Here is a 16950-nt window from a genome sequence, read left to right on the forward strand (position 1 = left end):
AAGTATTCTAAGTAATATTATGGATTGATGCTGACCCATGAGATGAGTCTCAAGTTGGGCAAGGTATAAGTTGGGTCTTCCCTTAGTGCCTGCTCCATCTTTGTGCCTGCCTTTCTTTCTTTTTTGTTTTTCTTTTCTTTTTTTAAAGATTTATTTATTATATGTAAGTACACTGTAGATGTCTTCAGACCTACCAGAAGAGGGCATCAGATCTCATTACGGATGGTTGTGAGCCACTGTGTGGTTGCTGGGATTTGAACTCATTACCTTCAGAAGAGCAGTCAGTGCTCTTAACCACTGAGCCATCTCTCCAGCCCCTGTCCTGCATTTCTTGTTACAGGACATATTTTGAAAGTTTTATAGTTCCAGTGGTGTCCTTACATTTCTACTGGCTGTCAATCCTGGCTGCAGGAAGTGGCCTCTTCACTTTCCACATCTCACTGCTATGCATCTCAGCTCATGTCATCCCCATAGACTCCTGGGTGCCCTTTATATTTATGGTCTCCTTCACATGCTAAAGATGTCTCTACCTACCCCCACCCCTCCCAGACCCCTACTCCATGCCAGCTGCAGATTTCTATTCATTTTCCTAGCTCTGTGGCCCTCTCTCCTGTCTCTCACTATACCTCTTCTTCCCATTTCCAATCCTGCTTTCCGCCAAGTTCTCTCTCTCCGTCTGCCTCCTATGACTGTTTTATTCTGCTTTCTGAGTGAGATTCAACCATATTCACTTGGGTTAGCTTCTTTGGGTCTGTGGAATGTAATATGGATATCCTGTACTTTATGATTAATATTTACTTGTGAGTGAGTACATACATGCATATCCTTTTGGGTCTGGATTACTTCACTCAGGATGATATTTTCTAGTTCTGTTCATGTGCTTGCAAGTTTCATGATGTCCTTGTTTTTAATAACTGAATATTATTCCATTGTTAAAATGAACCACATTTTCTGTGTCCACTGTTCTGTTGAGGAACATCTGGCTTGTTTCCAGCTATTATGAATAGAACTGCTGTGAACATAGTAGAGCACATGCCATTGTCAGTATATGTCTAAGAAGGTGCCCTAAGGGTAACAACCCGTCCTGTTTGGCTTGAATTAATAGAAGCAGTAGGCAAAGTGATTCCTACTCACTAGAAAGAACTTGAAATAAAACCTCCCAACTGTGGTCCAAGCATGGGAGGGTCTATCAACTTAGAAGCCAAATATAACAGATTGTTGTACTAGTTCTGGAAACTAAAAGATGAAAAATTCAAAGTTATGGACACTTCCCCTGTGGTTTCAGTTCAGCACTATTCCAACCATCCTTTGGCAGAGTCAGAGCCCCAGTGAAGATTCAGTGAGAGTTCATTGAGGATGAAGATTGAGTTGCATTTTGGCACCAAAAGGTGTTGAGATACCTAAGGCATTGAGAAATTTGTCATGCAGAGATGCACACAGGGAAAGGAAATACCCAAACTGAGAGATGCATGAGAAGTTACAGGAATTGGGCCACTTAAGCCCTTAGAAAGTAAAGTCCAATGTGTTTCAAACAAAGGTATATGATTCGGTATTTGCCTTGCTATGTTTCTTGCCTTGGCCCAATCTCCACTCCGTATGTGCACATGCCTATCTATTGGAATAGGAGGGGTATTCTGTGCCATTGTACGTTAGAAAGATATAACTTGTGTTCTCATTTTAAAAGAAGTGGCGATCAAGAAATTTCCCTGAGTGTCAGAAAAGACTGTCAACATTTGAACAGTGTAGGAGCTTCTACAGACTATTAGGAATCATTGAAGTTACACTGAATGCATTTTCATCACAGGGTGAATATGAGCGTGTACTGCCTAGGGTCAGAATGCAGTTGATTGAAACAAAATGTTCCCAGATAAGTTTGAATACTTGTCTGTCCTTTGTGGCTTTCTTTGGTGAGCTTATAGAATTTCTTTTAGGAGGAGCCTTTCTAGATTTTTTTATTGGGATAGGATTTGTTTCTTAACAAATTTCTTTCTTTTTTTTTTTATTTTTTCTTTCTCCAATAGTCTATATATACATTATCTTCCTGATCACTGTTCTCACTCCAGGTCACCCCCCTTATAGAGTCCCTGTCCCTAATCCCCTCTCTTTCTTCTTTAAGTGGCTGTGGGCCCTCCTGTGTATCCCCCAATCATGGCACATTAAGTATCTGTTGGTTAGGTGCATCCTCTCCCACTGAGACCAGACATGACAGTGTCCTTAAGGGACCAGATTCCAAAGATAGTCTTTAGGGACAGTCTCAACTCCAGTTGTTGGGAGATCCACATGAAGTCTGAGCTGCACATCTGCTACATATGTGCCAGGAACCTCAGTCCAGCCCTTGGTTGGTGGCTCAGCTTCTGAGAGTCCCAAGTGTCCAGGTTAATTGAGTCTGTTGCTCTTCCTGGGGAGTTCCTATCCCATTCAGGGTCTTCAATCCTTCCCTGCACACTTTCATAAAAGTCCCCAAAGTCCATTCAGTGTTTGGCTATGGATCTCTGCATCTGTTTAAGTCAGCTGCTGGGTGGAGCCTCTTAGAGGACAATTTTGCTAAGGTCCTGTCTGCAAGCAAAATAAAGTATCCTTAATGTCAGTGATTTGGTTTTTGCCCATAAGGTGGGTCTCAAGTCGGGTGAGTTTTCATTAGCTATTCCATCAGTCTCTGCTCCATCTTTGCCCCTGCATTTCTTTTAGACAGGACAAATTTTGTTCTCTGTGGTTACTGTGTCGCAGTTGAAACTGATCATTCAGCTTTCTTCTCATGGTCTCATATAATCACCATCTGGACTCTGTCCCTAAATCACATAAGATACTATAGAAGCATTTGCTATTCAATACTAAGCCATTTTGCAAGCCTGGTGGTTTTCTATTTTTAATTTTATTCCTTTTGTTTTTGTTTTTCAAGACAGTTTCTCTGTGTACCCTTTCCTCTTCTGAAGGGGGTTAGATGTGGGCCAGCGTGCCTGGCTGATATTGTTTTTATATTATTAGCTTATGTTCTTGGAATGTAGGTTTTTGTACATGCAAGCATATGCTGTTGTGCAGATATTCATCCACATCTTGAAGTCTGAAGTGTGGCCAAGAATATCCAGACTATATGCTATTTCTCAGGATGGCATGTGTTCATGACATCAATACTACCCAAGGCTTCAGAGCCATTGGATTGCAGGTGTGTGACATTTTTCCTACCTGTTGAATTTTTCCAAAGAGTATGTGGTTTTTGCCAGTGTGCATCAATATGAATATCATGTGTGCCTCATGTTTACTGTTGGCAGATGAAAGCCTCAGAAACTTAAACTTGAAGTAATGAACAGTTGTGGGTCCTCATGTAAATACTGGTAATTGACCCCCTTTATGTGGAAGACCAAAAGGAGCTTTCGACTGCTGAGCCATCTCCCCTGCCTTATGTTGCTCATTTATGATCAACATTTATATTACTAGCATTTTTATCTGTCCATTTGTAACTGTTTAAACATATATTCTCTTTTATAAAATTTTATTGACATTTCACTTTAAACTGAGGTACTTCAGGTTTCTGCCAAATGACTACAGAACAGTAGTGAATGTATAATTTTTTGCAGGAACTTCAGTAAAGACCTCTGAATTCTTTCTATGTTTTTTGTTGGCTTGATTGCATTTTGCAGGGAATGAGGATCTAATATGTTCCTTTGCTGTGCTGAAACTCATTGCTTAGCTCAGGCTGGCATCAAACTCAATGACATACACCTGCCTGTGCCTCTGGGATTAAAGACATGAGCAAACACACCCAGCTTGCCCATCATTTTTGTACTTCATGATTGTTCATACAATTTCTCTGATGTGTGCTTAATAATGTTGATCTGTTTGCCTCTCTCCTTCCCCATCTCTATCAATTGTAGTTTGTCTTGCAAGGCTATATCCTATTCAAAGGTTTCAGAAGTGACACAGGTGAACCTCATAATTCAGTTTCCTTCTAAAATAACTTGTTGATTAGATTATAAGTTCTGTGTCAGGAAATAAATGGAGGAAGCATCAGAATTAGATAAATATATTGCCAAGGAAGCATACATTTATTTTAGAGTAATGTCAGTATCATGCTTTGTTTTGTACATATGTGTGGGATATTTTAGGATGTAGTGACTTATGATGATGTGCATGTGAACTTCACTGGGGAAGAGTGGGATTTGCTGGATCCTTCCCAGAAGAGACTCTATGAAGAGGTGATGCTGGAGACCTACCAGAACATCACTGCTATAGGTAAGACTGAATTTTCTTTTATTTTTCGAAATAAGGGAACAAATATTTCTCTGTTATTGATCTTATGTTATTGAAAACAAGGAAGAATGAGATGAATAAATCAGGTTCATGGAATGTTTACAGTATCTTTCACAGTACTTTGAACATTCACAGTAACTTGAATTTTGCCTAATTTTCAATACTATACCATTCATTTTCTGGTACTATGTTTTAGGCTACAATTGGGAAGACCATCATAGTGAAGAGCATTGTCAAAGTTCTAGAAGACATAAAAGGTAATTTTCATGTGTAAGCTGATGCAAATACGCCTCTGAGGAAATTTTAGTATATCCTGGGAACTCTAAAGAAAAGGAAGAGTGTAAAATATCAGTCCTTTAAGTGCAGCTATGATTATAATATTTTCACAGAACCATGTACCTCAATGTCAGTTATCCGATTTGTGTTTACAAGGTATTCCTCTAAGAAAACAAGACAAGGAAACAATAACTAAACCAATATCTTTATTTGATTTGTAGCTGTTTTAGAGCTATGCTGTAGAACTGGTAATCTGTTTAGTCTCATACCACTTAGATATTGCAAAAGGTATACACACTGAATAGGTTATAAGTATATGTCCAAATTTGTTTTTAAAGAGTGCATGTCCCATACCTCACTTCACATAGTATGTGTTTTTTTAAAGAACTATTTATTTATTTTTATATATAGGAGTACACTGAAGCTATCTTGAGACAGATGAGAAGAAGGCATCCCATCCCAGTACAGATGGTTGTAAGCCACCATGTGGTTGCTGGGAGTTGAACTCAGGACCTCTGGATGAGCTGTCAGTACACTGAGCCATCTCTCCAGATCCTGTTCAAAACCTTCTAATAAGCAAATAGTCCATGGTAAAGTTGGTGATGCTCATATACTTGCTAAGTTTATTGAGGAAGCAATTTATGAAAGTCAAGAATGTTGTCGTGGAGAAACTTAATCTGTATTCCACATATCTATGAGGAGCAAAAAGTCAAGCTGTGTGTAAATGCAGTGAGGAAACCTTTCCTTTGTTATTCTTCTTTTAATACATATATCATGTGTCACAATGGATAAAAGCCATGTGAACATAGGAAAATTGAAAGAAGCAATGTCCCTCTTTCTGTCCCACCACAATAAGATATATAATATTCTGTCTTTGATAGACTTTCTGAATATGATACAAACTTGTAATTGGTTTCCTGAGTTTACTGGGAATATGCCCAAAGTCAAACTGCAGAAAATCCCCATGGTACTACATATTTGGAAACTCTTCTCTTTGTTCTGGTCCACTTTGCAAATGTGGTTTGACTCATACTATATGAAAAATTATGAATGCACTAAGTGTGGTAAAGCTTTGAGTTATTTCATTGTTCGTCAAATATGTGAAATATATTATATAAAAATCTCATATACAAAAAGGATGTTATAAATGTGAGCCATGTAATAAATGCTTTTACCATGACAGATATCTTCAAAGATGTAAAATAACCCATAATAAGGGGGAATACCATAAACATAAACAAAGTGATAAAACCTTAAGATCTGATTCATCTTTACCATTAGACCAAATTGTAAAATTCATTTATACTGTTAAAAAGTTTGAATATGGTAAAGCTTTCGCATGTGCCAATTATCGTTGCAGGTATGAAAGAAGTCGTATTGGAGAGAAACCCTTTGAATGTAATCAATGTGGTAAAGCCTTTGCACGTCACAATCATCTCCAAATACATAAGAGAGTACATACTGGAGAGAAATCTTATAAATGTAATCAATGTGGTAAAGCCTTTGCACGTCGCAGTCATCTCCAAAGACATGAAAAGACACATAATGCAGAGAAAGCCTATGAATGTAATCAGTGTGGTAAAGCTTTTTCACAACAGAATAGTCTCCAAAATCATAAAAGAACACATACTGGAGAGAAACCTTATGAATGTAATCAATGTGGTAAAACCTTTGCATTTCACAACAGTTTCCAATATCATAAAAGAACACATACCGGAGAGAAACCTTATACATGTAATCAATGTGATAAAGCCTTTGCATTTCAGTATAGCCTCCAAAAACATAAAAAGATACATACTGGAGAGAAACCTTATCAATGTAATCAGTGTGGTAAAGCCTTGTCATGTCTCAGAAGTCTTGAATATCATAAAAGAACACATTCTGGAGAGAAAACCTGTGAATGTAATCAATGTGGTAAAGCTTTTGTAAGACCCAGTCAACTCCAAAAACATAAAAGAACACATACTGGAGAGAAACCCTATGAATGTAATCAGTGTGGTAAAGCATTTGCACATTACAATAATTTCCGATATCATAAAAGAACACATACTGGAGAGAAACCTTATGAATGTAATCAATGTGGTAAAACCTTTGCAGTTAAATATAGTCTCCGACATCATAAAAGAACACACACTGGAGAGAAACCTTATGAATGTAATCAATGTGGTGAAGCCTTTGCATTTCAGTATAGTCTCCAATATCATAAAAGAACACATACTGGAGAGAAACCTTATGAATGTAATCAATGTGGTAAAGCCTTTGCAGTTAAGTATAGTCTCCAATATCATAAAAGGATACATACTGGAGAGAAACCTTATGAATGTAATCAATGTGATAAAGCCTTTGCACATCACAATAATCTCCAAAATCATAAAATGATGCATACTGGAGAAAAACCTTGTGAATGTAATCAATGTGGTAAAGCTTTTGCAAGACCCAGTCAACTCCAAAACCATAAAAGAACACATACTGGAGAGAAACCTCATGAGTGTAATCAATGTGGTAAAGCCTTTGCACTTCAGTATAATCTCCAAAAACATAAAAGAATACATACTGGAGAGAAACCTTATCAGTGTAATCAATGTGATAAAGCATTTTCACAACAGACTAGTCTTCAGTATCATAAAAGAACACATACTGGAGAGAAACCTTATGAGTGTAATCAATGTGGTAAAACCTTTGCATGGCAGTATAGTCTCCAAATACATCAAAGGATACATACTGGAGAGAAACCTTATCAGTGTAATCAATGTGGTAAAGACTTTGCATATCACACTAGTCTGCAAAATCATAAAAGAACACATACTGGAGAAAAACCTTATGAATGTAATCAATGTGGTAAAGCCTTTGCACATCACAATAATCTCCAATATCATAAAAGAACACATACTAGAGAGAATCCTTATGAATGCAATCAATGTGGTAAAGCCTTTGCAAGTCACAGTCATCTCCAAGTACATGAAAGAAGACATTTTAGAAAGAAACCTTAGAATGCAATCAATGTTGTAAAGACTTTGGATGTAAGACTAATCTCCAAAGACATAAAAGAACATGTATTGGACAGAAACCTTATGAATGTAACGAAGGTGGAAAAGCATTTGAAAGTCACAGTCATCTACAAGGACATAAAAGAATATATAAAGGAGAGAAACCTTGTTATTGTTTCCATATTGACATAAGAAGATACAAGTATTTATCAAATTGACAAGGAATGGATTGTGATTGTTATTCTTGGTTTTCAGTATAAGATCTAAAATGGAAGACATGGGTCCAGGCATAGTAGTACATGCCCTTAAACCCTAGGAGATGAGCATCAAGCATATCTCTGAGTTCAAGTCCATACTGATACAGAACAAGTTTTAGGTAAAGAAAAGCTTAGGTCTAGGCCTGTGGATACAGAGCCTTGCAGATCTCTGAGTTCAAGGTCAATATATAGAGCAAGTTCCAGGACAGCCAAGCTGAGGCAGTAAAGGAGTTGGAGAACAGAAAACTGCTGATAATGAAATAGAAGGAGCCATGTCCCAAGCCCAGCAAGTGTCAGAGCTTAACAGTTTTGTCCATGTGGCTCTAACCTTAGGCAAGAATAGATGGGACAACCAAGAAAATTGATGCTTGTTAACTGTAGCTAAGAGATTAGAAGTGATGAAGAAAAGACCAGCATCACTGAGGTGATATCTTTTAGGAAGTGTTTTCTGAGAGGACAAAGAAGCTGTGTTCCAGAGATAGCTGCCGTTGTACCTTGTGTTGCAGCTGAACTTCGTCTGTGTGTAAGGTGGCACTGGTTTTGAAGGCATGAAAGTGTCATGCAGAGCACCTGAGGCTTGGCACCAGGAAGGGAGCATAAGTGAGGCTCAGTGAAGCCTAGTTGCAACAGAAGAATCCAGCATATTGAAGATGCCAATCCCATGGGATGAGCAGAAAGAACAGAAGCAGCAGTAGAGTGGCGTCAACCAGAGTTTAGAGTGATATAAAGGACAGAGCTGGAGAAGTGACCAATCTCTTTGGAGGAGTACAGAAGATCATGTTTGGATCCCAGACATTGGAACAAGAAAATGTAACACTGAGGTTATCTCAGAGACCTCAAGATTTTTGAGATGCCAGAACTGTGGGTTCCTGCTCAGGAAAACTGCTTTCAGGGAATAAAACCAGCCAAAGAGAAAGAATTGTGCTGCAGTGAACAAAGTAAAAAGGAGTTGGAGATCTGAAAAATGCTTTAACATCAGACATGGAGATGTAGAGTTTAGAGTTTTCCCAGATGGATTTTGGTTTTGTTTAGGTCCAGTATTTCCTCATGATGACATTTAGAAATGGTGAAGTATATCTTGTGAAGTTGGAAGTATATGATCTGGTTTTTGATTTTCTTTTTTAGGGGGTTACAGTTATATGATTGGATGAATCTCAGAAGAGACTTTGAACTTTGGACTTTTAACATTTTTGAGACTGCTATAGATGATGGACTTTTGAAATTGGACCTCATGTATTTTTCATTATGCTATGTTTAAGTATGGTCCCCATACATTCCTGTACTCCAACAAACTTATGGAGGCCAATGAGTGGAATGTGGAAGTTTGAAAATGCTTGTCACAGGGAGTAGCTCTGTTCAGAGGTGTGACCTTGTTGGAAGAAGTGGATCACTCTTGGGGTGGGCTTTGAAGCTCCACCCAGTGCAAAACACTGTTTTAACTAATTTTAGTTGATATTTGTAGAGAATCCCAATGTCTGCCATCAAATTTTATTTTGTATGATAATAGGCAATTGCCTGTCATATTCAGATTCATTGTTCAATTGTGAACCACATTTAATTGTCTTTTCAATTAAATCATATTTAGTGAGATATATGTGATAAAAGCATATTCTGTGCCACTAAATTCTATCCTAAAGTTCCTTTTCTATGGCTTAGTACACTTTTATCAGTTTCAGTTTTATACAATTACTGTAGTTTGCTAAATAAGTGATTATGTAGAATAATGTCTTTTACCCTTTTATACTATGATAAACACTATTTAAATGATGTGTCTCCCCCACCCTAAAAAGGATGTTTGGTATGCTGAATTTGCAGCACACATTCAATAAAATCCAAAGAAAATTCATAAGAATTTATAAAAGGAGAGCATATATCAAAGCTATATGGCATGTGAAATAATTCAATAAAATTTTCGATAAGATTACTAAGGAATGGTTCACTCTTTGATACAATGTGACTTTTGTTCTTACAACAAAGCTACAACTATCAAGAATGTGTACAATATTTGAGAAAGAATGAAGGCAAGGACTAAAAAATATTAACCCTAAAAATAAGCATGTTTTCATCCAAAGAACTAAGAATATTGTCAAGATGTTTTTTTATGAGACCTGGATATCCTTGAATCAGTCACAATAAAAATGCTTTACTCATTATGAATGGAGACAATTTCACATTACATAAACTGTTATACCTCTGCCCCCTTCTAAAAATACTGGCTAGCCATGTCCTTTTATATATACAGTTAGTAACACTTTAAAAGTCCTGCTGTGATTACATTATTCAATGTATCTGAAGGTGTAAAGGTAGTTGTATTCTAATTTAAAAGATAGCAAAGAAGCTCTAAGTTGGATATTTAAATTATTATACTATTATTTTTAATAAGGTTTTAGTGGTTATGAATACCTTTTAAATTATTAAACTGTTTATGTCTCTATATTCATATACATGTATATGAATATATATAATATTTAAAAGGACATATTCCTTTATGAATAAGGACAATGTCCACTATGAATAACATATTCTGGTCTAAGAGTAGTAAACTCTTTAAAAGTAATTCAGAGTCTAATATATGTCTATAAAGGCAGCAGGTTTCTCTGAACTTGGGATTCTGCATGTTCCACTTGTATAGATCACTAGTGGAAAAGGGGATGTGTGTCCTTTACTGTCTGCCCTGCCCATTGTGTGTGGGCGTAGTTGCCCACAAGGGCAATGCCATTGTGGTGGAATCTGTCTGCCTTGGTATGTGGGCTCCTGTGTGAGGAGGGCTAGCTAAGTTCCCTCCCTCCTCCCCAAGGTCTGGATCTGCATCTGCCATTTGCAAGGCATGGGTCTGGACCAGGATAGGGGCCAGGAAGGAATTTTCCTCAGGAGCTGATGAGACCGCTGGCTTAAGATTCTTTGACAGCTCCATCAACTTGAACTGTAAGGTCATTGGGGTAGGTGGTAGGAAAGGCTTTAGCTAGTAGCGGGGCTCTCTACCAGATATTGCTAGACCATGGTATGGAACATGGTCAGGGTGCCCAGAATTTACATATACAATACTTTGAACCAAGTAGATAGTAGGAAGGTGGAAAGTACGTCTTTCTGGGCATCCCACTTTGAAAGCTGGTCATTCTTTCCTGCAAAACAAAACAAAAACAAAAAACCAGCCAGTCTCCCTAATAGTACTGTCAAGCCCAAATTCCCTACCAGGTATAAGTAAACCACAAAAACAGAAACATAAAAACAAGCCTACAGAGGGTCCAGAAAAGAAACCAAAGGAAGGTGATGGCAGCCTATCCTGAAAAATGGGCTCTGCCCATCAGAAAAGAAACTAAAAGGAAGCAGATGGCAACCTCCGCCCCGCCCTCCCCCAAGTGGGCTCTGCCAGTCAGGGGCATCCTGCCAGTCTTCACCAAAGCTTGTGTTGGACTGGTGTTCTCTGACTCCAAAGGAAAGGAGTCCAGAGAAGGCAGCCTATCCCTGGAGCGGGCTCTGCCAGCTGGGAAGAACCTGTTAGCTTCCCTCAGAGTTTGTGTCGGAATGAAGCTCTCTGTCTGCAACTGAAGGGAGCTGGAGAGCATCCTTCTAGCCCCCAGGCCAGGAGGAAGTTACCAGCTTGTCTGCCCTAATTCCATTGGCCTCCAGGTTGTGAAGACAAAAGAAAAGAAATCACCCCCCCTCCCCCCGCACTGAACAAAACAAAAGACTACTCAGAACTTGACAAAACCAAGGTACACACAGCAAACTCAGGCACACCCTGACTCATTCAGTGCTAAGAGAGTCAATTGCTCTCAAAAACAACAACAACAACAACAACAAAACCATCTCTACTATCAAGTCAAGTGGAACCCCTTCATTTCCCTGCCAATGAAACAAATGTAATGGTCTGGAAAATCACTGAAAGAAGGCCCCAGACTTAGATAGTATGCAAAAATAAAGAATGTTTATTCAGCAGAAACACCCAGCATTCAAGGACTTAATCATTCTTTAGAATGATGACCCCAGATAAAGGCATGCAAGCCTTATAAGGAACCAGGGGACTCTCGAGAAGGATTAGGTCATCTAAAATTGCATTGGTGGGTTCTAGAGGGTCGTAGGTGGTCAGTGATCTGCATTCTTGTCATGAAGGTTCAACCATATGATGAAATAAGGCTACAGATAGTCCATTCTGAGATAAGATATTTCTCCATTTTTGTAGTTATCTCCAGGATGTTCTCTGGGAGAAGGTTTTATGATCTTGTGTTGGATTTAATGGGAGAAGGTTTTATGATCTTGTGTTGGATTTAATGGTCTGCTTCTAGAGCTGGTGTCTTCTGACCTAGTTTCTGGGACTTATGGTCTATTCTTGAAGCTGGTATCTTACAGCATTTTTGGAAATCAGGCCTGGTCCTTAAAATGGAGACAACTGGGTTTATACTACCCTTTCAAAACAACACACAAGGTCTGGACACACTGGTGTGGGTGCTTATATAATACAGAATGTTGCTTTTTTTGTCTGAAAAATGTACAACCTGAGAGAAATGTATGGATGATTAATTGGTGTCCTCTAGTACATATGTCTAGACCCTGAACAATACCAGACCATAAAGACTCTTTAAACATTTGAATAATTTTGGGAATTAAAATTAAATCATTTCAGCTTTCTCATTTTTTTTTTCTACAGTTAAGTCTCAAACACTAGGACAAAAGATAGAGCTGCCTATTTAACAATTCAAAGCAGACCTGGCTCTCAGGTTCTCCCTGACATTCCTCAGCTCCTACCAGTTACAAGTTATACCTGAATGGCCTATTGTCCCTCTAGCCCAGAGGTTGTTCTGTCCTTCTCCCACCTGCCCTTCCTTGTGTAATCCAACCATTTTGGTTACCTAGTCTTTTTCATTCTTTGTTGAATATTTATATGCTTTGAGTATCAGAGTAATTGTGGCTTCATAAGATGACTTGGTAGTGTTTCTTCTGATTCTGTTTTTTAGAATATTTTGAACAATTTTTGTGATTAAGCTTCTTTGAAAGTCTGGTTGAACAAGCCCTGGCTGTTTTGGTTGGGAGTCTTTGAATGAATTTTTCTATTTCACTAGGTGTTTTACGTATACTTAAATTCGTTTTTTTTTTTTTCAGGTTTTTTTTTATTAGATATTTTCTTTATTTATATATAAATTTCTCCCTTCCCAGTTTCCCCTCTAAAAAACAAAGAAACAAACAAAAACAACAAAAACAAACCCCAGCTGCCTCCCCACTCCCCATGCCTGCCACCCCACCCTCTCCTGCTTATAGGCCCTGGCATTCCCCCACACTGGGGCACAGAACCTTCACAGGGCTGAGGTCCTCTCCCCCCATTGATGATCGAATTTGCAATCCTCCACTATACACACGCTGCCAGAGCATTCAGTCCCACTGTGTGTACTCCTTGGTTGGTGGTTGAGACTCTGGGAGCTCTGAAGTAAGTGATATCTATCAAGACAATTATCCAATTCTTTTAGATTTTCTAATTTGTTGGAGTACAAGTTTTTAAAGTATGTGTTTATGATTCTCTGGATTTCCTCATTGTCTGCGCTCATAACTCTCTCCCTCTGCTTCCTGTCTGTCTGCCTGCCTACAGGTTTCCTTGTGTACAGCCTTTCCCCAGGAGCTCACTCCTCTCCCTTTCCCCAAACAACCTCTTTTTCATCAGATCTGTTGCATGTGTTAATTTCTCAGGACCTGCTGTGATTGGATAGCTTGGCACTGGTGGTGACTCATTTTTCTGGCTGTTATTCATTTTGTTCCTATGCTGGTGTGTAGGCATCTGGGTTTGAGGTGATTATTGGAAGCAAGGAAGAGATGATCTTAGCAAACCACAAGGAGACATGGGAGAGAGGTTAAGCTGTCTCTGGTGTTCTAGTACAGTGCTTGAGGCAACTGTGAAAATTGGGTCTGGAATAACAGACAATGTGGTAGATCTACAGACAGACTACCTTGTCTCCTCACAGGCATGGCATGTAGTAGAGCAAGGAATGCCTGCCCAAGTAGGAGCTGTGACACAGAATTAAGGCAGGAAAGGAAGGACATATAGGGATGGTCTGTGGTATCTATAGGAGGCATGGACGGGGGGGAGGAAGCATCCACTTGTATTCTGTTCCAGTGCTAATGAAAGACCCCCGTGAGGGGAGACCCTCTCTCAAGTCACGGGAGAACACGGCCACCCAAAGACTCACAAGAGACCGATCTTGATGCAAACAGCATGAGTTTTATGTGGTGGAAGCCTGTATACTGGGGACGAGCTCTTAACCCTCGCAGGGGCAGAGGAACCCCACGAAGAGCACAAGAAGTGTAGGGTATTTAAAGGGAAAACAAACCCACAAACCAGGGGGAGTGAGGAGGTAACCAAGGAAACATAACAAAAACAGTGGAAAATTTCAGAGGGACCCAACCCATGATTTAGTCAGGAGTCAGGGTCTTGAGGAAAACATCCTACTTACTCATTATTCTCAAGAATGTAGTTTTATCATCATCATTGTCATTCAATTTGTTATTGACTGCTCCCTGGAACCACCTAGAGGTCCCACATCCTGCCTTTGTGGAGGGACTGGTTCCTAGAACTAGCAAGCCTACATTCTTGGCTCGTTTCAGAGAAAATTTTCCATGCCCTTTAAGTAAAAGCTTATACACTATATATTTCTACTAAATGATCTTTTCTTCCACCCTTCACTAAAGACAACTGAGCTTTGCATCTGTGGTTACAGATAGTGGTGTTGATGTTTGGACAGACTACCTAGGCTTCTGGCAGGAATGGCCTGTGGTTGAACAGGAGGTATCTGCCCAGACTTAGGGACTCAGACACAGAGATGAGGTAAGGAGAGAGGGCAGATGGGGTGATCTGTGGTATCTTCAGGAGGTCTGGAAATGAGAGGAGGAAGCTGTAGCACTAGGGGCAACCCTGAATTAGGTCTCAGGTGACAGAGAGTGGGGAAGGTCTTGAGGCATCCTACATGGTCCCACACCCAGTACCTTAATACTGAGGCATCTAGTTCCCAGGGATCATTTCTTTATGATTGAATTTATTTCAGGTTTTTGTTGATAATTGTGAACAACTTTGCTTATTGGATAAAAAGTACTAAGTAGTCTGGGCAGCTCACTCAGCAAATACTCTTCTTGGGGTCTGAGCTGAGTTCAGGTACCAACAAAAAGTTGGAGGCTCATAATCATCTGCTACTCCAGATCCAAGGGATCTGACACCCTATTCTTTGGTGTGTCACCTGAACACACATGGAAGATGTTCTCACTCACACACACAGATATACACACAAAAATGGGGATAAACTTGTCTACAAAAGTGCACTTTTAAAGTGCACTTTAAAGCAATTAGTATAAAACAAGCTATTTAGGTATACAATACAAAAATATACTGCTTCTTTGAAAAATCTGTTTCCTTGCATTTAGTTTTTAAAAGTTTGCATTTCCTCACACTGGAGTAGTTGTTTATCCAATAATCAATGATGGGAAACAAAGTTAGTTCTAAGTGATCCTAGTAGGCATCTTTTTCTTTAGCATGAGAGAATAAAATAATCAAATGTATTTGCTCCAATGTTAAAACATTTCTATGGTTTAAGTGAATCTCTCCAATTCGAGTAGATTTGTACTCCTAATCCATTTTCTCTTATTAACAAGGGAGAGAACTGGAATGCATGGTGTGAATGCTGGCCAATGATTTCTTTGATTTTCATATGACCACAATCCTATAGTTCTTGTTTAACGTCTGTGTTATAGTTATAGGTCTCTGTGTCTCCTTTTATCAGTGAAGCCATCTATGTTGTATATTTTATGAAGTATAATTTAATTATATTGTTGTTTCTCTGGAAAATGGTAGAACTTTACCTGTTTTTGTCTTCTGAAAATTTGCTATGTTTTAAGTTCCTATAGTGTTCATTAATTTGGGGACATTCTGTGGAGAAACAATTTTAGTTGTCTTTTCCACATTGTAAAGGCTTGTCTCCCCTCATTTCTTGGCAAATCTGTTTTTCAGTTGTTTCAAATATCAGTGTTTGGGGCTGGTGATATGGTTCAGCAGGTAAGAGCACTGACTGTTCTTCCGAAGGTCCTGAGTTCAGATCCCAGCAACCACATGGTGGCACACAACCAATCGTAATGAGATCTGACGCCCACTTGTTGTGCGTCTGAAGACAGCTACAGTGTATTACACCGGAGCGAGCGGGCATCCTGAGCTCAATTCCCAGCAACCACATGATGGCTCATGGCTATCTGTACAGCTACAATGTACTAATACACATAAAATAAAATAAATCTTTAAAACAAAACAAAACAAAAAAAACAAATATCAATGTTTGGGATTTTGTTACATAAGTGATTAATATGGTTAACATACTGGTTTGAGTTTTTTCAGCTTTCTCACTTACAATTGTCTCTGCGTCCTAATACAATTGTCTCTGAGTCCTAATTGTCTTCAGCTCTCAATATTTCAGAGCCTATAGTCATATGAAGAAGCCTCAACTAAGGGTATGTCCTCATCAGATTGGCTGGTTGCTATGTCTGTGAGAGATTGTGTTGATGATAATGTGGGAATGCTCTTCCACTGAAGGTAGCAATATCCCTATGTAAGTGGCCTGGGCTGGATGAGAGAGCTAGCTGAGCATGAGACAGTGACCAAGCAAGAAAGCAAGTCAGGAAACAATGTTTGTCCATGGACTTTGCCTTCATTTTGTAGCTTGAGTTTCTATCCTAAGCTCCCAAAACGATGGACTGTGATCTGACAGAACCATCCAAAACAACCATTTATTACCTGAGATGCTTTTGGTTAAAGTATTGAATCACAGCAGCAGAGTATCAAGTTAGAGCAAAAAGAATGGTATGCAAAACATTATGTTGCTGCTGGATAGAACCTCAGAATATTATCTTTTGTAGGAATGTAGAAAGTATGAGAAATTGAGATGGCAAATGTCATAGAAAGCTGTACATGGAGTTTAATCAGTTGTTCTAGGACAGGGAATATTTGAGTGTTAATAGCAGGCAGAAGAAGTTGAAGTCATAGTTCTTAGTGGGAAGTACACTTTGTGAAAAATTTAGCTAGATCTCATTTGTGTGATATTTTGGCCCAAAATTCTGTTCATGCCCTCAGAAGCTGAGTAAGGTAGAATTTAAAAATAGCAGGCTGATTTTTTTAAATATTCATTTTTATTCTGTTTATATATATGTATATATATATA

General features: G+C 38.8%; 1 pseudogene; it reads left to right on the forward strand.

Annotated features, from left to right (window-relative positions):
• The first annotated feature begins 980 nt into the window (after window positions 1-980).
• Window positions 981-9919, forward strand: LOC116098964 (annotated as a pseudogene).
• Window positions 9920-16950: the final 7031 nt, after the last annotated feature.

Source organism: Mastomys coucha, unplaced genomic scaffold, assembly GCF_008632895.1.
Source record: "Mastomys coucha isolate ucsf_1 unplaced genomic scaffold, UCSF_Mcou_1 pScaffold20, whole genome shotgun sequence".
NCBI lineage: Eukaryota > Metazoa > Chordata > Mammalia > Rodentia > Muridae > Mastomys > Mastomys coucha.